Here is a 25487-nt window from a genome sequence, read left to right as displayed (position 1 = left end):
TAGTGTGTTAGATTTTCTGACATTGATTTGTAAGAGGTTTTGATCAGAATACATTTGTAGGGCCGCTAGCTTACGTTACAGACCAATCAGAGTGAAGTCAATCAACACCAAATCATCAGCTTAGAGAAGCCATGATATTGGAGTGTGTCCTACCTTCGGTGGGAAAGATCTGACAGAGTTTAGTGCATTGTTAATGTCCTTTATGAAAAAATTAAATAAGGTGGAAGCAAGGATACATCCCTGTTTAAGTCCTCTAGTTGTTGGGATCTTTTTTGTGAGTAGACCATCTTTATTTAATTTTACTTGGATGGTGGTGTTCATATAAAATTGTTGAATTAAATTGAGCAGGTAATTCGGCCAACCTGCCTGGTGAAGTTTGATACATAGTTGGTTACGCGAGATGGAATCAAACACCTGTTTGAAATCTATGAAGCTGAAGTAGGCCGACTGATTGGATTCAATAATTTGGTATTTTATAGTTGCTATCGTTATTAGGTTGACTGATGTCCCGAGACCAGCCACGAACCCTGATTGAAACTTGTTGGTGTGGAATGCTGTCTTTAGCCATATGTGGAAGTCCCGGAGAATAAACCTTGCAAAGATTTTGCCCAGAGCATCAACCAATGCTATTGGCCTATAATTCTCTGGGTCTTCTCTATTGCCTGTTTTGAATATTGGATTGATTATCGAATTTCTCCACGTAGATGGAATTTGGTTTTGTTTGATTACTTTCTGGAAGATTGCTAGCAAGATAGTGGCCCAGACCTTTGGATGTGTTTTCAAGGTTAAGTTGGTTAGACCATCCGGGCCTGGGGCTCAAGACGAGCTAAGTTTGGCAATGATTATAATGGTATCTAAATGATCACATTTTAGCTGCGATTGGTGTGTTCTAGATATCGAGATAGAAAGCATGGGCTCTTGCTCAGTGAATAATGTTGTAAAATGCTTGCACCATGCTGCTTCTCTAACAACATTTATCATGCTTGCTCCTAATGTGTCATTATAGGCACTCTTTATGGGGTTCCAAATTTGTCCAGTATTTTTCCCTTTTAGCTCATTTAACATATGTTCTGCATCTGTTTGTAGTTTTAACATTTTGTATTGTTTGATCTTGTTTTTATTTTTGTTCCGGATCCCCTTGCAGATTTTCGGGAGACCTAGGTTTTTATTTCTAGAGGCCTGTCTAATTTCAATTCTCATTCTCGTTTTCACTTTCTGAATTTTGTCATCAAATTTAACTTTTCTAGTCTGTGTCACTCGTCCATGTGGAGGTTTCAATTCCGTGAAAAATTGTAATATTTCCTCATAATCATGCATGGATGTTTCACAGGAGGCTTCATCATGATAATAAGATATTAATTTGCATAGATGTAACTTTAATGAGGTTACCATTGGAGGAAACCTGTAACGCATGACTATAATATTTGTTTGAATTAGTCTTGCATAAGCGCTAGGCAATTTCTAGAATATTATGGTCACTTTTGCTGGTGGGAATTATTCTGAAGCTCTCAATTTGGTCTATGTTATTCCTAGATATAAAGATAGTCTATTATTGAAGAGGCTTGATTTCTGTGCTACATTGGGGCTGCCGGAACATCTCCCTTGGTCGTACCATTTAACATGATAAAGCCTCTTGTAGACATCATTACTAACCATCGTTTGGCTCGATTTAACAAGACATCATCCTTTGCAATCAGAAACTTTAAATTAAAATCTCCTGCAATAAGTGTTGTCGTGATGTCAGGATTAGTCAGGCGAGTACAAAGGCAGAGAATATGGCAAGGGAAATGTGCACTAAATAACACAGTGATTAGCTTCGAATTAAACTACGTGCACACAGGAACAACGACTCATGTATGCTAGAACCCAGGAGTGTAAATAGAGTGTGACAACAAAACCAATATATGAAAAGGGATGTGGGGTAAGCACCTGACCGCGAGGAAAGTCGGCAAGCGCCTTACCCCCAATTGCTGTTACAGGTACTGACAGCGCTACACCCACGTGGAGGGCAAGCAATGACAGGATCTGTGAACTAACACTCTTGATGGTATTAAATAAGGGAACTAAAGAACAGTACTCACGAGGACGAGATAAACCTCTTGAATGTCAGCTAGCCCACGAATCCTGTTGATGAAACTGGGACCCAGAAAGGCTATAACAGCAATGGGAGGAAAACTAAATACCTAAGTTGGAATAGTGATTACAAATTAGTGAGGAAAACATAAGCATTCACACAGGAGCTAGCTACAACCGCACACCACACCTAATAATCAAATGGGAAATAAATGCAGAAGTGCAATGGAAAACATGGAATGGATCCCAATAGAAAGTAAGGATCAGGAGCAGGGAAAAACGAAATAACCAATGCAAACTTCTCCCTACCCCTCCAAGGAAAAGACAGGAAGCTAATCTAAGAGGAAGGCTAAGGCATACGGGTTTACAGCAGCAAAGGACAGAGTCAAAGAAATAAAGAACACAGACAAACTGGGCTGCATCTAAAAGGGGAAAGCACTGAGAAATGCTGCCTGCAAACAGAGGAAGAAAAAAAGGGAATGAAGGGAGCAGAAATCAATTAGCGCATGAATCCGAGATTCAGGGCGGAGGAACAAGAAAACAGGAACTAGGAACTAGGTGCAAAGGCAAGGAACAAGGAACACGGGACTAGTCACAACAGGAACACTGCAAACGATGACCAGCGCTGGACTGAAGTAAGACTGAGGCTTTTAAAGCTGCTTAACGAGCACACGCCTCAGGTGTGCTGATTGCTGCACCTGCAGCCACAGGTGTTGCCTATCCTCCACCCAACCTTGTCCTGCAAGGGTGGAGGTGGAGCAGTGGGCCAGGCATTCTGGGAAGCATAGTCATTTGGTTAAAGAAGCATGCTGGCTGCCAAAAACCTGGAATGGATCCGGAAAGGAAGTAGCTTGGAAAATAGGGATTTAGCGCTCCCAATTCATCACAGCACTGTAGCATAAGGTTTGGAGGAAAGGTCCAGTAGGGAATAAACCCCAAATCATGCCCCCAAGTGGTGGGAACGGGAGCGAAGGGAGCGAGTCGTGACACGTGATCAATGTATTACTCAAGATCAAATCCATGGTGTTCAATATTAAATCAAAAAAGACGTTGTTGGTTAGGGCCAGAGAGTTCCAGTAGATATTCAAGATAACTATGGTAGAGCTCAGGCTTTGGCCATTCGTGCGCAAAAATAATTTCGTTAGTTGGATCACCAGGGCTGGAGAGGTCCATGATTCAAGAGAAACGCAAGTGGATAGCTTCACAGCTGTTAGCATCCCCATCAATGGTCTGCCCAATTTACACTTTATTGCTGGAGGATTAGTTTGTAGTTGGCTAAAGCAAAAGAAGCAGCTCTGTCCATTAAATGTTTGTAACGCCTTGCAATTCTCACCTGGCTTGTTATCTGCGGGTTTGGCTATAGATTCTCACTGTGCCTCGGATCAAGTCGTGCAATGTTGACCCAAGACTAATTTGATTTAGGCGGAATGGGAGAAAAGGATTTCAGGGTTACATTCCTTTTCAGCTAACCTGTAATTCCCAAGCAATTTAATATTAGTGTCAGTTAGTGAGAGGTTGCACTATTTGGTACTGACTCCAATGTTTCATCAACCTTGTTCTTTGACGATTGATCAGAGTTGTTGCGATAGCTGGTCACTTTTAATCCACCATTTTCTAATTGTTCTTTGGCATCCAAGATTATCTCTTTAATGATTAATGATGGTACTTTGGTCTCAATTGTGTCCATATATTTATTATTTGTGTTCTTACTGTATGCTATGTCCATTAATTGGCTCAGTTGTAGGCTTGGAATAAGTTTTAAAACTTTGAGTTGCGTAGTTCTCGTGGGAAAGGGATCCTGTCGTTGACTTTCTAGCATTTGTATTTTAGTCAGTCGTTTTTGCGAGCGTAGTGATTGGATTTAACACTGTCTCTCAACGTGTGATGGTTTCTCTGGGAGTTTGAAATTAAGGTTATTTTTATCTGTTTTGAATCGTCAGGATCTGGCCAGTATCTATTTCTTCCCTATCTGGTACAGACGTCTGCGCTGTCACTCACCATCTTTCCTCTTTTCTGTTCCAATGTGCAAAAACTGTGTTCATAGCAGTTCTCTGGGACTTTGTTTAAAGCCTGCGTTATGAAGGATAAGTTCTCCCTTCCTTGATCAGCTAGATTGCATGCATCATCTTGAGTAGATGTTACTGAGTATGTTGATAAGTTCATCAGGGCTTCCATCTGGAAGTTATCGTGGTTAGACTCAGGAAGTTCTTCCGGGTCTTCATCGATAGTATTCGGTTCGCTCGATGTTAGTTCTTTGGGTGAAGCAATCCTTCCTTTCTTTTTCTTTAGATGTCATGACGTTTGTTTGGTTAATATTGGTGTCGTAATGCTACTCAGTAATTGCTTGACTTTAGATGATGTGGGCTTTTGTGAAATGATTTGAGGTTTTGTTTTTTCCTTCTGTTTGTACTTGGGATGTGGCCCCTTCTGGGTCAGCACTGACTGTTTTCTCTTTATTTTTTTGCTATTTTCTTTGATTTTTTTCTTTGAAGTTTTATTCTGAAATACATCATAGAGAGGGCAGGCTATTAAGTCACCGGTGGATGACATGCCTTCAGTGTCTTAACGTTGTACCAATACTGGTGATGAGTCCTCGACAGAGACCAGAGCACTGGGCATAATTGCGCCCTCCACTGGATGTAATGTGTGTTCACTGACATTTGACTGGTGAGGCTTGGTCAGTTCCGGTGATTTATCCCTATCCAGTACAGGCAAGGTAGATGACGACTGGGGGGTTGCGAGGGACGTTGTGATTTATAGCCCATGATTGTGAGTCCACTTTTTTCTCTAAAATGTCGTAATGTTTTAGGAGAGTATTCAGGCCAGTAGTGATAGCGTTCCAGGTGGTTGTGGAAAGAGACCAAAGGAGGGTCTGGCCATTGGCTTAGAGAAAAGAGTGCGATTTGAACGCGTTGAGGTCAAGGAGGCTGAAGGAGAATCCGTGGTGTAATACTGGTGATTGAGACAAAGATGAAAGCAGTATACAAGCAGCGGTGTGGTTCAAATTCTTGTCTTTGAGCCGATGCTGGCGTTGTTTCCAACGGTGACTGTATTCGAGAAGGTGTTCTGGTTGTCGTTGGAATAGACATGGGAGGGCATACTGGATCATGTAATGTGCTAGGACCTGACTCAGCCGCTAGAACCTGAGCATATGATCGTAGTTCATGCTCTTTCGCAAGTTGTATTGCAACTGAAACTGAAGCACAGTGTGTTGTTAGAAGCAGGATGACAGAATTTTGCGAGTGCTGAGTAAATACATCCGCAGCCTCTTGGTAAGTGGCATTAATTATATCATTATGCGAGATGGGCGCAGCATGTGGTGTTAAGTGGCTAGATGATTTTCCATTTGCAGCGCCAGCAGCCCATAGAGTGCGAATGTCAGTGGTTATAGATTTCAATTGTTTTTTATCCTTTGGCTGAATAGCTCTCGGCGGCAGCAAAAATCCAATGCTAGTAGGGCATTAGGCCAGATCCGACTCCAGTTGCAGAAGAGTATTTGCGCTTGTCGGCATTGCCGTCATCAAGAGATAGGTCATCAGATAAGAAGCTTGACGTTTCGAGCAGCGAAAAAAGCAAGATGTGAGAGGGCATGGGAGTGCTGCTCGTTGCACAGCTCATCAGCGAACAGCACACAGCACTCTCAACACTCTCACATTGCGCGCGTGTGATTGCGCGCGACCCACTTCATTTATGGTTTTTCCCAAAAGGGGGCTTGGCCACAGTTCGGTCTATAGGAAAATATCCAATAAAGTCAATTAGAAAGAGCACTAAAGTGATATTAGAGTCAAATCAATCTAGTTACAATGTAACTATACCAATAGAAGTAGTTGAAGCTCAAATCCAGTAAGGAGTCCAAAGCAGTGAATGCAAAATAGCTACACGGAGTGAAGTAGCGGTCCTTCTTCCCAGCAAACAGTGCTCTCTGTGCACTGAACATTGGGTGCGACCCACGTTATTTATGTTTTTTTTCCAAAAGCGGGCGTGGCACAGTTCGGCCAATAGAGGTAGTTGAAGCTCAAATCCAGTAAAGTGTCCAAAGCAGTGAAAGCAAAGTAGCTACACAGAGTGAAGTAGCGGTCCTTCTTCCCAGCAAACAGCACTCTCCATGCACTCCACATTGCGCTGATAGTTTGACTTCTTAGAGGCGTCAGAGATGTGAGGAGAAAAGGAGAGCGTGGAATCGAAGATGACACCAAGGTTCTTAACCTTATAGGAGGGAGTAGGGAGAGGGCCCAGAGTGGGCGGCCAGAGAGAGAGAGAGGAAAGGAGGGAGCAGATGTACCGATGAGGAGGATCTCAGTCTCAGATCATTGGTGGCACACTATTCCTGAATTGCGGCCAGACAGTCTAGTACGAGAGAAGGAGCAGAGGTTGCTGAGGAGAGCCTGAAAAAGAGCTAGGTGTCATCCGCATAACACTCAAAATTGGAGCAGAAAGTAGCGATGAGGTGGGCAGGAGGTGCCAGGTAGTGGTTGAAAAGCCAGGGAGAAAGGGAGAAAGGCTAGACCCCCGGGGAACACAACAAGCAGAGAGAGAGAGAGAAAGAGAGAGATCGAAGAGAGGAGGGTAGGTTGGTGAGAAAGGAGGTCAACCAGGCCACAGCCTGATCGGTGATACTCAGGTTATCACGGAGGCGATTGAGGAAGAGGGCATGATTTTTTTTTATAACACATTTTATTAGTTTTGTTATACATACAACAACTGACTCCTTTTGGAGTCAAACTTCATTAACATTTAGGAGACATTGGATTCGAGCAGACCATTCACAGTACATGTATCATAACATCCTGTACAGCAGCATTACTATCTCTCACATTTACAATATTCAAGCCTAGGAGCTCATATGGTGTCCTCCCATTTCTGCCAGACCTTTCCAGCCTTTTCTGGGCATCCTCGCGCTCTGTATAATCTTTGTTCCATAGCTATGCACATATGAACATCTGTGATCCAATTTTCCACCTGTGGCCGCACCGCAGATCCCCATAGTTTTGCAATGTTCCTCTTAATCAATGCAGTGGCGGTTGAAAAAAGACATTTCTCATATCGTGGCATTTCCCCATCACCCTCCACCCCCAGTAGCATCAACCTGGGTTCTTTAGGACCCGTTCGTCCCAAGACTTTCAACAGTATATCACAGCACTGTTGCCAATAGGGCTGTATATGCGGACAGTCCCATAGAAAATGGAAATAGGTCCCCTCCTCGCTTCGACAGCGCAAGCAATTTGGTTGGGTCATCTTGCCCCATCGGTAGAGGGCCACCCTCGGGTAGTAAATCCTGTGCAGTATCTTTAACTGAACAAGTCGTACTCTAGCCGAGATGGCTGTCTCTTGAGGATACAGCTCCCCAGGACCCTTTCCCCCATTCCATTAAGTGGGAACAGTATTGATTTAGACAAATTTACTCTTAAGCCACTAAAAGCCCCATACAGTTTTAGGAGACAAGTCACTATAGGACATGCAAACTCTGGATTTTCTAGATATATTACCAAGTCGTCCGCGTACAAGGAAACTCTGTCATCCCAACCTGCTGGAACTGGGAAGCCACTCCACGCCTGCGTATCCCTCAGCAGCCTAGCCAAAGGGTCTATCGCTAGCGCAAAAAGTAGCGCAGACAGGGGGCAACCTCCCTTTACCCAGCTTGAAGGACCTTGATGACCAGCCATGTACTCTAATTCCAGCTATTGGGGAGTTGTAGAGAAGTTACACCCAGCTCAGAAACTGTTCGTCAAACCCCATCTGACGCATTATCTCCGACAGTGCCTCCCAGTAAATTGAATCAAATGCTTTCTCAAAATCTATTGCTAACAATTCTAAAGGGTTGTGAAGGGTCTGTGTTCGTTGAGCAGGATGGCATGATTGACCGTATCAAAAGCAGAGGATAGATCAAGGAGAATGAGGACAGAAGGAAGATTAGAGTAAGATTAGAGAGCAGGTCTTCATGTTTGTTCAGGAGTGTAGTTTCCATGCTTCTGGAAGCTCTAAAGCCAGACAGGTGGTTGTAGAGAAAACCAACAGATTCAGTATGCAGATTAAGTTGGGAGATGGACGGCTTTTCCAAGAGTTTGCCCAAAAAAGGAGTGATGGAGATTGGCAATAGTTCGCTGGAGAGGAAGTATCGGCGGAGGGCTTCTTAAGGAGGGGGTGCACAAGGGAGTGCTTGAGGGGGGAGGGGAAGGTTCCAGTGGCAAAGGAGTGATTGCAGAAATTACCAGAGTTGGAGACTGCAGCAGGATTGGCCAGGCAGATTTTGAAAAGATCGGTTTGAGTTGTTAGATGCTGCATAGATGTGGGCTTGGATACAGGCTCCCTTCTTAGAGAGGACAAAGAGTCTGTACTGCCTTTGGAGCAGGCGACAGGCCAGTTTGTCAGGGGGTGCGCCTGATGCCCTCCACTTCCTCTCAATGGAGAGTGGTGGGAGGAAAGTGGTCACTCCAACAGAGAGGAGTGGTGAGAGGGTAAGAGAAGGGGAGGTCTGTGGAGATCAGAACATCCAGGGTGTGCCCTGAAGAGTGAGTCAGGCCAGAGGGAAGGAGAAAGAGAGAGAGAGAGAGAGAGAGAGGGAGAGAGAGAGAGAGAAAGAGAGAGAGAGAGAAATAAAGGGAGAAAGAGAGAAAGTGAGAGAGAGAGGAAGAGAGAGAGAGAGAGAGAGAGAGAGAGACAGAGAGAGACAGACAGACAGAGACGCAGAGGTTGCAAAAGAGTCCCGAAGAAGGGCTAGTAGCAGCCAGGTAGATGTTTAGGTCTCCGAGGAGGAAATCTTGAGAGGTAGAGGTAAGGAGGGAGGAGGAGAGGTCAGCCCACTCAGAGAGGAAGGCCTGTAGATAGTGGCCACTGTGAGAGAGAAGCCAGGAGCGATAGTGAGACTGCAGACTAGGCATTCAAAGGAGGAGTAGTCCTGCATTGGAATGATAGAAGCAGGGATACACTTTCCGGGAAAATCAAGGCTACTCTCCAACCAGGATGGTTGGTTCTGGGTTCGGAGAGGATCTTGTAGCCATCAGGAAGGAGAGTGTCAAAACTTGTGAAAGAGCTGGCTGTGAACCAAGTGTTGGTGAGCTGAGCGAGAGTTGAGAGTAGCGATGTAGAGCAGGTTGCCACTTTTGAAGGACTTCCGCGGAGAGGTACAGGCCTGAGGTATCCCCTGCGGAAGTGTTGGGGGTGCCCGAGGATGGGCACAGGACGAAAGAAGAGAAGGCAGGGTAGTCAAAGAGGAAGAAGAGAGTGTCAAAGGTGTGGCGGAGGAAGGAGGCGGCAAAGGAGCCGGAGAGGGGTAAGAAGGAGTAGCAGGAGAGGAAAGGAAGTTGATAAGGCGCAGGAAGCATCTATCAAAAGGGAGGAGATTGGCCTGAGGGCCCTGGACCAAGACGGTATCATTCAAGTAAACATTAATGATGGTCTTAGAGGAGTTGACTGGGGCCAGGAGGGCTTCCCTCCGGGTGCCACCAGTAATGGGAGAACAGAGACAATATGGAGGAGTCCATTGACCTGGAGAGGGAACGACAAAGAGGATGTCTGTGAGGGTCTGTCTGGAGGAAGCAGTAGTGTTGGTATCAGCGATAGGGAGGCCTGGGTTGGAGACCAGGATGTCCCTTTTGAGCTTCTTCCTACCAGACTTAGTGAGAGGGATAGGATAGTTGATGGAATAGCAGCTAGAGAAGATAGGGGAGACAGAAAGCACCATTGAGGGTGTAGGCGGAAAGAGGGGGACGGAGGGAGAAGGGAGCCCAACTAGGGGACGGGCGTAGCACTGGGCGACGAGGGGGGGTGCACTAAGGGGGACACGAAAGGGAAGGGAGAACAACAAAGAATAAGAACAATGGACCTGGGAAATCAGATGCAATACAGAACCAACAGCAAAGCACAGAGCACAACAGTGAACCTAGAAGTGAAGAAAGCAGACAATGCAATGTAATGCCAAAACCGTAAAGAGCAACACAATATCAAAACCGTAGAGAACCACACAATATCAGAGCCGTGGGGAGCAACACAAAGTCAATACCATCAACAAGGCACAAAACACAACAGGAACCTAGGAGTAAAGAATACAGGTAATGCAATGTAATTCCAAAAACCGTGGAGCACAACACAATGTCAATACTGTACACAATGGATCAAAGAAGGGAAGGGGCTGAGATGCGAGAGGAAGGTGGGAATGCAGGGGTGGGGGAACAAAACAGGATACGGGGACCTATGATGCAAAGAAGCGCACGAGGCAAGAGAAACAAGGGGTGCAAGCAGCCTAAGTCGCTAGGGAATGCACGCGGCCTGGGATTGCAGGGGATTGCACGCAGCCTAAATTGCGATGGAGCACACGCGGCCTAAATTACAAGAGAGCACACGTGGACTAAGTTGCGCGGAGTGCAAGCGGCCTAAGATGCGAGGGAGCACACATAAGCACGGGGGGCGCAAGCGCGTGGGGTTCGATGACTGGTTGCACAGGGAACATCACCTATGCAAGAGGGAGACGGAGCACAGGTCAGGGAGGGTTTTGTGGAATGTAGCAAAGCTAATTCTCAACGGACCTCCTTACCTTGCGGTCACAGACAGGAGGGTGATGTCATCCAAGCACACAGTCTATGCTGCTACCCCATCACTGCCAAACACCTTTGTCACTCAACACCGCAGCCTTGTCCTGCAAGTGCTTTGCCGCCGAGGGTCTGAACATTGGTTCTTATAGGCACGGAAGCGTGGACATAGCGATGCGTGCTACGTATAATCGTCCAGCGTCTCCTGCGCACCTGCGTCGCTATACACTTAGGACCTGTCCTGTAAGGGCTTTGCCACAGAGGTTTCGAACCTCGGTTGTTATAGGGGCGGGAGCGTCAACGTAGCGATGCATGCTATGTATAATCGGGCAGCATCTCCTGCACACCTGCATCGCTGAACAATGTGGCCTTGTCCTGGGAGGGCTTTGCTGCAGAGGGTCTGAACCTCGGTTCTTATAGGCACGGAAGTGTGGACATCGCGAAGCGTGCTACACATAATGGGACAGCATCTCCTGCGCACCTGCGTTGCTCAACACTGAAGTCTTGTCCTGCAAGGGCTTGTAGCAACAGGAAGAGTTGAAAGTTATCGCCTTACGACTCCAGTCAATGAAGGGGTTATGGGTCTGCAACAAGGGAATTCCGAGAATAACCCCATAATGAGGGACCGAAGTCACATTGAATACCAAACTTTCATGACAGTAATTGGGTCTCGTCATCAGTAATTCTGTTGTCTGGTCTTGTACTAGATCCAATTTCAGCGCTGAGGTATCCACTGTGTGTACAGGCGCAGGTATGGGTTTCTTAGTGGCAGGTAGTTAATGGTCACGCACAAAGATGATATCCATTTAACACCCTGGGCCCACTGATCCAATCTTACGGCAAACGTACAATCCGTGGAATCCAATCTGACTATGGGATTGGTACCTGAAAGCTGCAATTCTCCCTTAGGTTCTTCTTATTGAACATTGAGTTGCAGAATCATATCCACAAGGTCAGGATACCGGTTTGAAAAAAGGAAGCGATTGTCAGAGTGCCCTTTAGGGTGTTACTGAGAACTTTGTTGAAGAGTGAGGCCCGAGTCGTCTCAGCTGCTAATTGGTTAAATCAGGCAATATTCTCTAGCCCCTCATTATTTCCTCACTTAGATCCAATAGCTCCTGGGAATTTGCCTGGGCCTCATATCCGGTGTCAAAAGCTCTGATCAGAGCGGTGAACAAGGAGTTCACGTCATATATCACTGAATCATTTGCCTCTAGTAATGGATTAGCCAAAGGAGTGACAAGGCTGCCTAAATGAGAATCAACAAAGGTAGCTTTAGTAGTAGCATGGGGGTAGGTCGTTGGCCAACATAAGACATGTAGTTTGCTTTGATTGATGAATGTCCAAAAATGGTTTGGGATAGCCATGGAAACGTTCCGGGGGGCAGAAGCCAATGAGCCAGATCAAGAAATGAAAGACAGTTGAATTGTGTCGTAGAGTTGTTGTAACTTGGTAGCAGAGCGCGCGTTGTGCTGAGACCAGAAGCAGTGCAACACCGGCAGGGTTAAAACCCTCCCACACCGGCGGAGCGGTGTGGAGTGTGAAGCATGTGCTACAGTTAGACAGTTGGAGACGTACCACGGTCACTGCTGGAGCCTGTGAAGAGTGTCTCGCCCTGGTTGGACAATACGCAGTGAGTAATTGTACATCAGTCTGACTTTTGCTTTATTACATTAACCGGTAGTACTCCACTCTTCGTGTGGTCTCTGAGAACATCTCCTCATGAGCACAATGATACAGAGTTACAATCTACAAAGTAACCCAATGACTGAAGGGTTTGGGGGAGAGGAAGTTATATTGAAGATAAATGAATTGCTGGCACCGGGGAGGGGCGAAGTAGGCCAGCGGAAGTACAAGGAAATCACTTACACACAGTGTTTTGGCCCCAACATTATTTCAATCCGAAGACCATGGCATAGATACTGTATCTACAGTACTGCAATTGCCAGGAACATGCAATTTGAGTGAAGCTTATCTTTCAGTTGAACTGATGGCAGAACAACCTTTATTTGGTAAGGGTGAGGTGCTGACTCTGGGGAATGGGACAATGACTAAGATCCTCCATGAGAGGGTTGACAATCATGACATGTTACCTGGAAATGGTAATGGCGAAGGGGTTGAGTTGGTCTATAATATGGGGCTGGTGGTAAAGAGCGTGTTTGAGATGGCCACTTTATCCAATGTTGAACTTCCACCTTTTGCCAAATGTAACTGTTGCACATTCCCCTATTTTTTTAGCTTTGGAAGCGCCTGGCGTACCTTCAGACGTTATACTTACACTGCAACAAAAAACCATACATATAGTTTCACAGCTAGCTGAAGATAAAAATGAAACTGTTTCCAACGCCACAATTGACTGTCCAACTAACTTGAGTGCGGGTGATGACGACGTACTTTTCCACCAAAATGGCAGAGATTGTGTGGGGATTCTGTCTCGCGAAGAGAGAGGAGCTATTTCTCCCACACTAATGGTCCATCTAGCAAATGTTTTTTTTTTGGGAGGGGAGGAAGAGCCCGACTGCAATAATGGCAGAGGCTGTGCGTGGATGCCATTAGTAGGGGGCCCCCACTGACAACCATCACCTCATCATCATCATTCGAAATGGCCCTGGTAGTGGTTTGGTTGAAGGAGCTCGATTGAATGTTGGTCAAGTGAGAACTCCCTTTAGTCCTGCCCAAACACCTAGCCGAAATCTGAGTTTTAGTAAAAGGCAAGGTGGAGTTTTGAGTACAGAAGTGCCTCAAATAATTGGGAGTAAGAAAATAATATCTGTGGGCCTCATTACACGGAAGGCGGTGAGCCATGGCGCTATTAGTGCCATGGCTCATGCCGGTAAAATACCGGCACCGCCTTGGCGGAAAGGGGATTTACCGCCCCATTCCAAGGTTGGTGGGGCGGTAAATCCCCCTTCCGCCATTGCCCTTCCCCATTCCCATTTCTGCCCCATAGGGCTCTATGGGAATGGGGAAGGCGCTAATTACGGCACCGCAATTTTGCAGTGCCGTAATTAGCTCCGAGGTCCCTTAGCGGGTTGGTTTTTAACCCCTGCAAAAAGCAGGCGTTAAAGCACCAACCCACTAAGGGACCTCATAGTAAGGCGGTAATGGTTAACGGTTACCATTAACGGTGGCCGTTAACCATTACCGCCTTCCGTGTAATGAGGCCCTGTGTGTGTTAAAAAACAGGGCACATCTACAAGTACTGACCTCAGACCTCTACCAATTGCTGGAATAGCAAAAGGAGCAGCGACTCCTGGAATTGAATTTTACAGATTTATCAAAATCCAAATGAGGAAATGGAAATCATTGGAGCAGTGGACTTGAGTGCCACGATTGAGAGTGTGGATATTTTGTCCTTCCTAACATAACATCAAAATAGCTCAATTTCTCTTGACAAAGAGGACTCAGTGGCCAGTCCAACAGTGCACAGCAGAGTTTGCATCACACTCTTAGAGAGTTGGATAATCAGATTAGATTAACAGCCCCCGGGATAACAGCCTTGAAGATGGTTTTGAATTCGTTCTCGGATCTGTATGATAATTTACGACTAGAAGTTAGCCACGCACACTCTTCAACTCAGTGATGTTATGGTCAATTTGGACTGGTGCACAATTTAGTGATTGATCTTTTCGGTCCCATGGGGGCCCTGGGTAAATCTTTAGGTAACATGGCACTCCCCAAAGAACCTGGCATTTAGATTGAGCATCCTACCACCATAAAGGCATTAGTAGAGGGCCCCATTACTGAGAAAACCTGTACAATAGCTAAGAAAGAAAGATAAAAGGCGCAAAAAATAGCTAATTTGAGGCAATCTTCACTTGACGCAACAAGCAGAGGCTTCTGCACAGGAGAAGACCATGCAGGGTAACGTCTTGGAGCAAGCAGGAGGAAATGAAACTGCTGAGCTGGACCTAGCAGAGGCTCAGCATAGGGTGATAAATCTTACTACAGTGATCTAATCCTTGCCTATGTGGCCTTTGGCAAATACCACTACTACGATTCAAGTTTTTGAAGACATTGGCCCTCATTACGACCCTTGCGGAAATCGGAAAACGATGGCGGAAATGCAATACCGCCATCGAATAGCGCTCGGTGCGACTATGACCCGTCACCGCAAAGTACGAAGCCATTTGCGACACCGTAGTGAACGCCAACGCGAACTGCACCAAGCACGCGCGCGCGCGCCATGCGAAACCGCAAACACCACCATGGCGCAACGGTACGCCAATTCCGACCCTAGCGGACATGTACCTAACGCCATCAGGCATGGCGTAATGTACCATTCCGCCATGGTGAGAAGTACGGCATCGCGAATCAACCGTAAACGGCCCCACTGAGTGCCTGTACACCGCTCCCTGCCCACAAAGTACAACTCCCCGTAGGTGCAATTAAGCCACAATGCAACCATTGAAATGTACAAGTCACCCATGCATGGCAACGAACAAAAGAAACACAAGAGGGGCCAATGGGAGCTGCAGGGCACAGATGGCACGAATACAGAAGCCATCCCAATGGACATGACCACAGTCCCCCACCAAGAAACGCACGCAAACACAGGCACCTGTGACCAGCCATATTCCGAGAATCACATCATTCCACCAGTCCACCTGGCTGACCGGCATCTGTTACACAAAACCCAATCCCCCGCCCCTGAGCATGACAACATTCAAACTGTCATATTGGCAGCCCCCATCCCTGACCTCACGGGCTTAGTAGGCAAACGCGCCCAGTACAGTACCACGCAACTAAACTCCGAAGCTGGAACCCAATGCAGATCTCCTCACAATACATCGCCCCCCAAATAGGCATATGCCACATCACTTGCAAAGAAAAACGCTACACGGGCCAAATCAGAATAGAAATTTAATGCACATCAAAGTCACCAAGCCCATACAGCCATCAGGCCATGAACTCCTAAACACCAATCACCATTGTGGGCTGCATCCGCAAGAAATGACCAGCCACTACTTGTGTGTCGTCCTGTTCCCTCATGGTACACAGAGCCACATTCACGTACGAAAAGGCAACATGGAAGCGCACAGAACCGCAGGGCCGTCCCAATGGGGAGGCACTAGTCCAGCTGAAAGGCCGAAATGTTGCTCCGAGCCACCAGTACTGCGTAAGGGCATGTGGGCCATTGGCGATCGTCCCATAAGATCGTAATGCTGCTCCACTGATTAACACGAAGCAGCAGGTGTCGGGAGTAAAACCCATCTGCAGGAGTGGCATACAGATGGCAGTGGCAAAAGGGGAGGAGATACCTGTCAACCAAAAGAAAAGAAAAAGAACAGAATGGCCATCAGAACTACATTCCAACAACTCACTTCAATGATCACACGAAATCCACAGCCATATGCATGCTAGCCCACTCCAAAGGATCATCACCACCCCAAAACCACTTGCGACTCCTAACCATCTATATCGAGGTGCAAACACCATCACAAACGAGTGTACCTGTGCATGCGTCTGTCAAAACAGAATCCATCAGATGGGAATGTTAATGTGCATGGACACAAGTGTCTGAGGGCGTGTCGAGACAGGGAGGGCTCAACAAGGCCAGATAGACGATGGTCCCACCATGGCAGCCCTGCATCACATAGCGTAGGGGAGGCGGATAGATCCCAAGAAGCCCTTTACATGGCAAACTCTGTATCAAATCACCTGCCCATGCATCCATTCATCATTCCCTCATCCCGGAATCAAAACGCCTGAATAATTACTCACATAACATTAGAAACATCCATTGAGTCTGTGCGTTATGCAGCCTGCAAAATCCACAGTGCCCCAGCCCGTAATTCCAGTGTTGTGAAGTAACATGTATGTGGGAACGGCCGGCCTCATCGCCCACGTAGCAATTGGGCATCCCAAACTATTCATATCAATCATTGCTTCCTCGCCATGGGCCCTGTCTCAAGGACATTGAACAACAGAACGTTATATTTGCAGTCAGACCTGTGGGCATCTCCTCGCCGCTAGCTGGAAACCGAAAGCGCCGCCCTTCGAATTCCACATTTGCAACATCACGCCGAAAAGGCATCTGTGGCCGTTTGAAATCACTAATTATTCCATCGAGTGCGGCTGTGTGTGAAAATGGCAACTGCCTTCACCCACAAATGGGACGCCCCGCCCGTCATTGCAACTCGGTACAGTGATGCATGAGGGCCCACCGTTACTCGAGTACTACGTTCCACTGACCCTTCACAAGTCTGTTCGCGACTGCACAGATAGTATGTGCAACAATGGGACCACAGCAGAATGAACATGTCAACCAATGTTACACGGCCATCGGGTACAAATACATGATTGCAATAGCAAGATGCCATTCCCAGATTTGCAGCGTTGTGCGCGGGACGTGCTCGGCCAAAGGGGAGAGCAGCTTGCACAGGTGGAATTAATCACCACAGGTGGAGGCCATACAGCCTGAAAACACATAAATTGCACAGCCAGTCTCCTCCCACAACCACACCGAAATGCTACCGGCAGGACTCGCGATGTTGGCCCTGGGGGACCTGATAGCACTGCAACTACTCCAACTCCAAGAAGAAGACGAACACCAACTGCTACCGGTCGCACGAAGGAGACGCAGGAGGAGGAGGAGGCCAAGGCAGGGCCAGCAAGGGCCGCCAGCACAGCCACTACCACCACGCAGGCAGCCCGCAATCCCACGCCTCCGAGCACATCCGTTCAACCTCACTGATGAGCAGATCCACACCCTCTACCGTCTGGACCGGGACACCATAGCCGCCATTGTGGACATGACACAGGCTGACCTTGTCAGCATGATAGATAGCCCAACCGCCATCCCACCCCTACTGAAGGTGGTGTCTGTACTCCACTTCCTGGCCACAGGCACCTACCAGCACACAGTCGGACAGTTGCATGGCATTTCTCAGCCACTGTTCTCACGGACACTATTGCAAGTGCTCGATGCCCTCCTGCAGCACGCAGACGACTACATCTCTCTACCACGCTCGGAGCAGGAAATTACCAACACAAAAGTGGGATTCCATGCACTTGCCGGCATACCGGGTTGCATTGGTGCCATCGACTGCACCCATGTGGAATTGGTCGTCCCACATGCCATGGAGGCCCAGTACCGCAACAGAAAACAATTTCATTCCCTGAATGTACAAATGGTGTGTGACTCCAACAGGATCATTACACATTGTTGTGCCCGATTCCCTGGATCAACCCATGATTCTATGGTCTTGAGGAACTCTACAATACCACGCTACATGGAGCGACACCCAGGGAACAGATCCTGGCTACTCGGTGAGTCTCATTACATGCATGATTATGTGGGGAATGTGATTTGGCAATGACCTGGCAGGAAGGGGGGGGTGTGCGTACGTAGCAATGGCATTCCACATCATACGTTTCTCGTCCACATACAGGTGATGCTGGATATCCACTGAAGAGATGGCTCCTCACACCAGTCCGGAACCCACGGGACCAGCATGAGGAGGACTACAACCATGCCCACTCACGTACCCGTGTAGTCATTGAACAGGCATTCGGCCTACTGAAGACTCGTTTCCGCTGCCTCAGCAGGTCTGGCGGGGCACTCCTGTACCGCCATGAGAAGGTTGCAAAGATGGTCATGGCATGTGTCATGCTCCACAACATGTGCGTACGTAGAAATGTGCCCATGCCCCCTGACGCAGAACTGCAAGCACATGATGATGGTCATGATGAGGGTGGGGATGTGGCAGCACCTCATGGAGTCTGCGAGGCACCGGAGGCCCGTGACATTCGTCAGCATCTCATTGATGTATGCTTCTAGCACTCACGCCTGGTGGCTGATACATGGACACGGGACTCGTGGCACTGTGCGTGTCTGGGACATGCACAATATGGACTGTACGCCTATGATGGCCTAGTACACAGAAATCAATGTCCACACATCTCATTGGTTGATCGTGCACTTTTTATGGCATATGTGATGTCATGTTGAACACCCTATCGACCCGCCACCCAAGTGAGCCCAACACACCCCCTCCACCCTCCTACCTCCCCCACGAACCCCAGTGTCCAAAGATGCTCATTGTCAGTGGGCTGTCGCTATTGCAAGCCCCCTCTGCGGGTATCAGGGGCACCCCTGCCTGTGGAGCGCAGGTTCCTTCCAGATCTACGTTGGGGGCTGCCCTGGACGGAACTTGCAACGGATGATGTGTCTGCCTGCTCACGTCCATGCATGTCCCTAAGGGTTTGCGAGAGCTCAGTGAGCACACGGCGCACTGCGGCAAGTTCGGCACATACGTCTTTGGACGTCGCATGCAGTTCCCCCCTCAGGCTCTCGGTGCTTCTCTCCATTTGGACTCTCAGGCTCTCGGTGCTACTCTCCATTTGTGCCCTCAGCGTCTCTGTGCCTCTCTCCATTTCTGCCCTAAGTGTCTCAGTTGATGTTTCTATGTCTGCCTTAGTGCCCCCACATTCATCGGCATGGTCCTTGAGGAGCGTGGCCATTTGCTGCTGTTGCACGATTAACTGGTCGAGGGACTGTTGCCTCTGCTGGGCCATGCCCATTTGCGGGGGTGTCACAGAGGGGCTGTTGTCCTCATGTTGCCTTGCCACAGGGCTTGTGGGGGATGGCCAGTCGTTGTCTTGTGGGTGCCCCTGCGTGGTATCCTCATGTTGTACGGGATGGGACAGACAGGGGGATTGGGACAGGTCATGGATGGATCTGACTTCGACATCCCCGTTTTCTGTGTTTCTGTGTCGGAGCATGCTGCCATCAATGGGGTGTCACCTATGGTGCTGCTGCCACCAGAGGCAGTGCCTTCTGTGGCATCCATTGGGGGGACCTGTGGTGGTGGTGTTGTGGGCATGCTGGCTGCTGGGGTGCCTGTTGATGTTCCCTCCTCTGTGCTGCCACCTGATTTGTGCTGCTGCCGTGTCTTGATGCGTGCAGCTGAGGTGGAGGGTCTCTGGCCGTTGGTCTTGGCCCTCTTTGCAGGTGTGCTGGTAGGGCTGTCCTGTAGCTCGTCGTTTGGATCGGACCCTGTGGTGGAGTAAAGGAGGGCGAGGGTTAATGATGGGTCTGTGGGAATTGGAATGGCATTGTATCACATGCTCTGGGGTGGTACCTGAGGGTGATTTGGGTCGGGTCCTTGGAGGTGCTTTGATTTGTGTGTGGAGTGAGGGTGCAGTTGTTTGGCAGCCTGCAGTTAGGGTGTGCCTGCTGCACGTGTAGTGCGTGTATTAGGGGTTTTTAATTATTTATGTATTTATTGTGGGTTTTAACGTGCGCTATCAGGCCGATGTGTGTGGCCGTTCTCCTGGACATGTGTTTCTGTTGCACTATGTGGACGCATGGTACTTCACATGGATGGACTGTGTGGATTTGGCATTGTTTTATCTGGTACACCTACCTGAATCTTCGGATGTCTGCACTCCTTTCTCCATCCCTCCGACTCCCTCTATGCTCTCCATTCCGATGGTGGAGGCACAGATTTCTTCCCAGGGGGTCAACTTGATGGGTGATTCAGGACCTCCCCCGGTGGCTGTGGCAATGTTGCGGTTGGCAGAGAGTATGCTGCGGACGCGTATCCGCAGGTCGTCCCATCGCTTGCGGCATTGCTGTGGGGTGCGGGGTGCGGTCCCCACCGCACTTACCCGCTGTGCCACCAGAGCCCATATGGTCTTCTTGTTTGCAAGTGCCGTTCTGGTCATTTGCGTGGAGAAGACGACGGCAGCATTCTCCTGGAGGGTCTCTGTTAGCACGGTGAGTTCCTCGCGGGAGAAGTGGACCTGCCGCTTGCGGTCGCACGCTTTCTTCGCTACTTTTCCCATTTGTCTTGGTTTCGCTAGGGTGGGTGACGGGTTGGGGTGTGTTTCAGGGTAGTGATTTTAGTGGTTGTGTGGTTTTAGTGGTTTTATAGGTGTACGCCGGGATGTTTCCCGTTCCGGGCCCATGTTTTTACTTCCGTTTCCGTATATTTCCGGTCACCGTACTTTCCGGTAGGCGCACACTGCGGTGACCGCTAAGAGGGGTGGCGGTATTGCACCTAGGGCGCCGTACGGCGGCGGTGTGGGCCGTTTTGGGGTCATTTCCGCCATCGCGGACTTTGCACTTCCGCCGTGGCGTGGTGCTCGTGCCCGATGGGTCGGAATGGGCCGCACTTTGCTCCTTCGTGCAATGGCGGAAACGCTATTTACGCTGTGGCGCTCCGGTCAGTCGCTTTCCGCAAGGGTCGTAATGAGGGCCATTGTGGCGATGCCTGTTGCTGTGTAGAAGTTGGGTACATGAGTAAAGGAGAAGGAAACTCAATGCGCGATTTCCAAGGATAATCAAACAAACGGTGGTGCGAGACGTTTCACCATTTTCACTGCTGGAAGCAAAAATAACACATCAATACGATCGCAACCAGAAAAAGGATGTGGATTCATTCAAAAGGGATATTGGCTTGCCCAGTTCTAATTGAGGTCCCTAAGGTTGTGATCCTGGCAATGCATAAAATAAACACCATTGGGGACTGCAAAAGGGAGTTTGGGACTCAAAAATTGAAAAGGGACATCAGCTTGCAACAATATATATGGCAGAGGAACGATTGTGTGTGTGTGACGAATCAACTTCTGAGTTATCAGTAGTCCAGAGGTGAATATTGGTTTCTAAACCATCAATCAGTCCCACACCTCTAATACACCAGAAGGAATCCCAACAGATTGGAATAACAAGCAAATTATAAACCTCCATGTCCAATTTTGGTAACGTGGACGGAATGACAAGATTATCTCTGAAAGGTTGGTTAGTTGCAACACAGTGAAAATACAATTATTACCCAATGATAAAAGGGACTGTCCAGTCAAGGTTGTATAAAAGATAGTGGGCCGCATTACGGCCCTGGTGGTATGGAGTTCACCGTACCGCCGCATTACGAGATCCCCTCGCGGGACCCGGTAAGCATACCTGGGAAAACCAGGCATGCTTACCGGGTCCCGCGAGGGGAAGAGGGAGCAAACAATGGGCCATCTCGTAATGGCCCATTGTTTGCTCCCTCTCCCATTCCCGTTCAGTCCTATGGGGGCTGAAATGAGAATGGGGAAGGACCGTGTCCGGGTCCTCGGAGAGAGGAATTACCGGGCCTTCTGAACTCGGAATGGCCCGGTAAATCCTCATTCCGAGGACCCGGACCTTGACGCGATTCCGGCGGCAGCCATGCCGCCAATAGCGGCATAGTTACCGCCGAACTCGTAATGAGGGCCATCTACTTTATTTAAATCACAACAGACAGTCTAACAATGTAAGGGAATGCAGAGGACAGACAGTTTCAAAGAAGGAAAAGGGATATGCTCTGCATACTCACAGAAGTGTAGTCTGTATGATTAATAACCACAACAGTTTAACTTTACTTGACTTCAGCACAAAGTGAAAAATGGGTCTTAATTTGTCTCTAGGGGCCTTCTGGGAAGGACCAGTGGGTCAGAACCACCATGTACCTTGTCCTGTGCTCTTGGTGCTCGACAGGGTTGAGTCGGCTTCAGGGCGCCTGGCAGGCTTCTGTGACAGAGTTTGAGATGGGAGTCAGCTGCGGGTATCAGGTGGCAAGACGGTTTGGCGAGCGAAGCTGGACAAACAGCTTCAAGATGACCTACACAGCGGTTTGGGAATTGTTGTCTCAGTGGTGGTCGGCAGTTCTGAATTACTGATTAAGATGTCTCAGATGTCTTTAAACAACTGCAGTTTGACAACAGTCTGCTTTGCGGTCGGTGGCAGCTCGAAGAACCCAACTGGCTAAAAAATATCCTTTAAAGCAGACATCAGTAGATGCTCTTCGAGGCACTTCTCCCAGCTTCTTCAACGGGCTTGTGTCATCCTTTAAGGCAGACGGCCCACAGCTGTGGAGTATGGTGCAGGGAGATGCCTTGTCCTTGGTTATAGATTCAGGGACCTTCTGGCACTTCCTATCCAGGAAGCTTGCTTCAGAGCCTAGCAGGGCACGCTGTGTGCTGGCTGGGTACCGGTTCTGGTGCGGCTGAAGGGTCTTCTGAGTTCTTTATCTCCCTCTGTTCCCTGGTAGATGTTTAGGGGAGGGATCGTGCTTCCCTCTTTGGAAATCCTGGCCATCCTTCCCTGGCAGAAGATGTAAAGCAGACTGTACCTTCAGCCAGGATCCAAGGTTGAGTTGTTCTTCTTTACTTCTGGTGAAGTCATCAGATGATCTGCCAGCCGTCTTTTAAAGCCAAGTGGGCCACAATAATTTCTGAAGTCAAAGCCAAGCTTAATGAACCAATCATGGGGTCCGTACCAACAATCTCCTGTATGCGTGAGGACATAACCATAGTGCTTAGCAAAAGTAAAGGTAAGGGGTGAAAACAGGAACAAGGTGTAGAAACAATTGCAGAAACCTTCTTTCAACAGAAAGTTCTTGGCCACACTCTTGTTATACTAAGTCCCACCCAACTTCCTGTCTGTTGTTGATCAAAGAGTCTCTCTGGTTAATGGTCCACTATGTGGTTCCTGATTAAAGCAGCAGGTCTCCCTTGATGCCGTGGTGAGACAAGACTCTGGCTCATGCAAACCACATTCTCATACCTTAAATAGCAGACCCAGACATGACACTTCACTTGTCATTGATACTGAGGGCGGGACCTGGCTTCAAGTTGACAAAGTTGCATATGAAAGGTTGTTGGGTTTCCTGTCTCCTTTGCTATCCTCTGCAGCCAGGCCATCTCAGTGCCTGTTTGAAGTGCCCTCTATTGGTGTGTTAATCGCTACCACCAGCTGCAGGGCCTCACAAAAGAGCAGGTTGGTTCCATGGATCCTTTGTCAGTTAATCAGGCTGTCCATGGCAGGGGGAAGTTTGGCCCTCGCCTGGCTGGAGATATAATTTTGTACTCCTGGCTGTCACATTCCAACTAAATATAACAGTCCAAGCTGCGCCTCTAGGATGTGTCGATACCATGGTAAACAGGTCTATGCTTTTGTCGTGGTGTGAGCAGAGAAAGATGCATGTGGATTAGCCCCACACATTTTCCTGAGGAAGGTCTAGCATCATTCAATGTAATTAAACACTTCAAAAAAAAGCCCATAAACACTTCAAAAAAAGCCCAGGTGCTCACCCACCGTGTGGATGGTCGAATTCCTCAGTGTGATTGTTCAATTCTAATTGAGGCCCCTAAGGTTGAGGCCCAGGTAACACAGACAACAAACAGCATTGAGGAGCATAAAAGGGAGTTTGGGACTCAATGCTTTTTTGATGTTGTGGATGGTATTGAAGTGTGCATGGGCCTATTTTACATGTTGTATCAAGTGTCACACAGAGTTGACGCCGGGGGAAGGAACCTGTGTGAGCATCAGAATGTATATCAGTCAGAGAATTCTTTGTACAATCTTCATTCAGATGGTCCTATTATGGTCCTCCATTTGTCCCATAAAGAAGTAAGGAGCAATGCCCGAAACCTGTAACTCAGAAGGTTTCTCTGACTTATCCTGTATTGAAAGGGGTAGGTGCTTCGCCCATTAATTTTCCATTATTGGTTACACAGGAACAATCAACACTTAGGAAATCATAATTGTCTGAGAAATCCCTGAGATTGTTCTTGGAGAGACTGGAAAAGGGTAATAAAACCATACTGGTGAATAGATCAAACATGATTAAATTACATGATTAAATTACTTCACGAAATTCCCCAGCTGTGACTTTGTGTGTTGCAAGAAATGGATATGGTTTATTTTCCCCAGAACGACAGGACTAATTTTGTTCAGTTGGATTTTAAATCTCAATCCGTCATACAAATGATAATAGCAGAAATTGACTCTATCAGAATGTTGGGGTATGACCTATTGTTCAGGGATTTTGGGGACTTGGGAGATAATAGACAAGGACCCATTTCTAGCATCTGGTTCGTTTAATCTTGGTTCTCGCCCACCGATGAAAGTAACATGCATAGGGAGGGCAACAAAATAGGAGGGTGGTGAAATTTGTGTTGGCAGAGAAGGCATTATCCAGAAATGGTCAACATGACTGGAAATGGCTGCTGGAAACATTTGCAAAATCTTCTAATAAATTGGGTGAGTATGGAACAGGGCTTTAGCCCCCACTACTTCCTCCAAGAAACTGGCCATATTGAGCTGGAATTTCCAGGGGTTCAACAGTTCCTTGGGCACTGAGTAAATAACTAATATATTATATGTGTATGACAAAATTATCTTACAAGAGGTATGGCTGGCTGAGTTGATTGTTCTGGACGGGTACGCTTTCAACCAGCAAATGTCTTCAAAGGGAGTGAGTGGACGTGCATCAGGAGGCCTTATCATAGCCATCAAGAACACTATATTGTAAAGTCTTGAAGTTGTGTCTAATGCTATGTCTGCTTTGTTTGCCATTAGAGTCAGGTTGTAGGAGACCATTATACTCAAACCCCTTCTCCTTGTTAACATTCATTGGAATCCGGGGTACAGCAATCTGTGTGTTTTCTTAGCTACACTACTTTTTTGAGGGAGGACAATGGTCTGCATGAAATGATGTTCGGAGACTTAAATGCAGATTCTATTTCCAATTGTTATAGTGATAGCCCAATAGTGATAGAGGGACAAAAACTGAAAAGTAGAACAATAGCTGATGGTGAATTGTGGGTTGATTTTTTCAGTTCATAGAACTTAAGGATTGTGAATGGTGCTATTTGTGGCGCTGTTCCACCGAATCTGACCTGGAGTGAAAACATGCTTACTTGATGGTGACGGCAGTGCTATTTGACCTATGTGAGGAAGTTAAGATAAAGGAGGCTCCTATCAGCGACCATAATATGGTCATAGCTTGGATGAAATATGAGGTAACCTCTCGTATGAATGACGGATTTAGTAATATACAAATTAATGTGGATGGTAATAGAATAGCCAGGTATGTAGGAAACATCAACAAGTATAACCTAAGTATGGGAACTTTC

At 47.7% G+C, this 25487-nt stretch overlaps 1 protein-coding gene across 1 annotated transcript in view; it reads right to left on the bottom strand.

The window, feature by feature from the left end:
- LOC138493088 (uncharacterized) overlaps positions 1–25487 on the bottom strand; it is a 726753-nt gene that overhangs the window by 20733 nt on the left and 680533 nt on the right. The window lies entirely within an intron of this gene.

Source organism: Ambystoma mexicanum, chromosome 10 (genome assembly GCF_040938575.1).
Source record: "Ambystoma mexicanum isolate Mex_15411 chromosome 10, UKY_AmexF1_1, whole genome shotgun sequence".
In the NCBI taxonomy this organism is placed as follows: domain Eukaryota; kingdom Metazoa; phylum Chordata; class Amphibia; order Caudata; family Ambystomatidae; genus Ambystoma; species Ambystoma mexicanum.
This window is presented reverse-complemented; position numbering and strand designations above follow the sequence as displayed.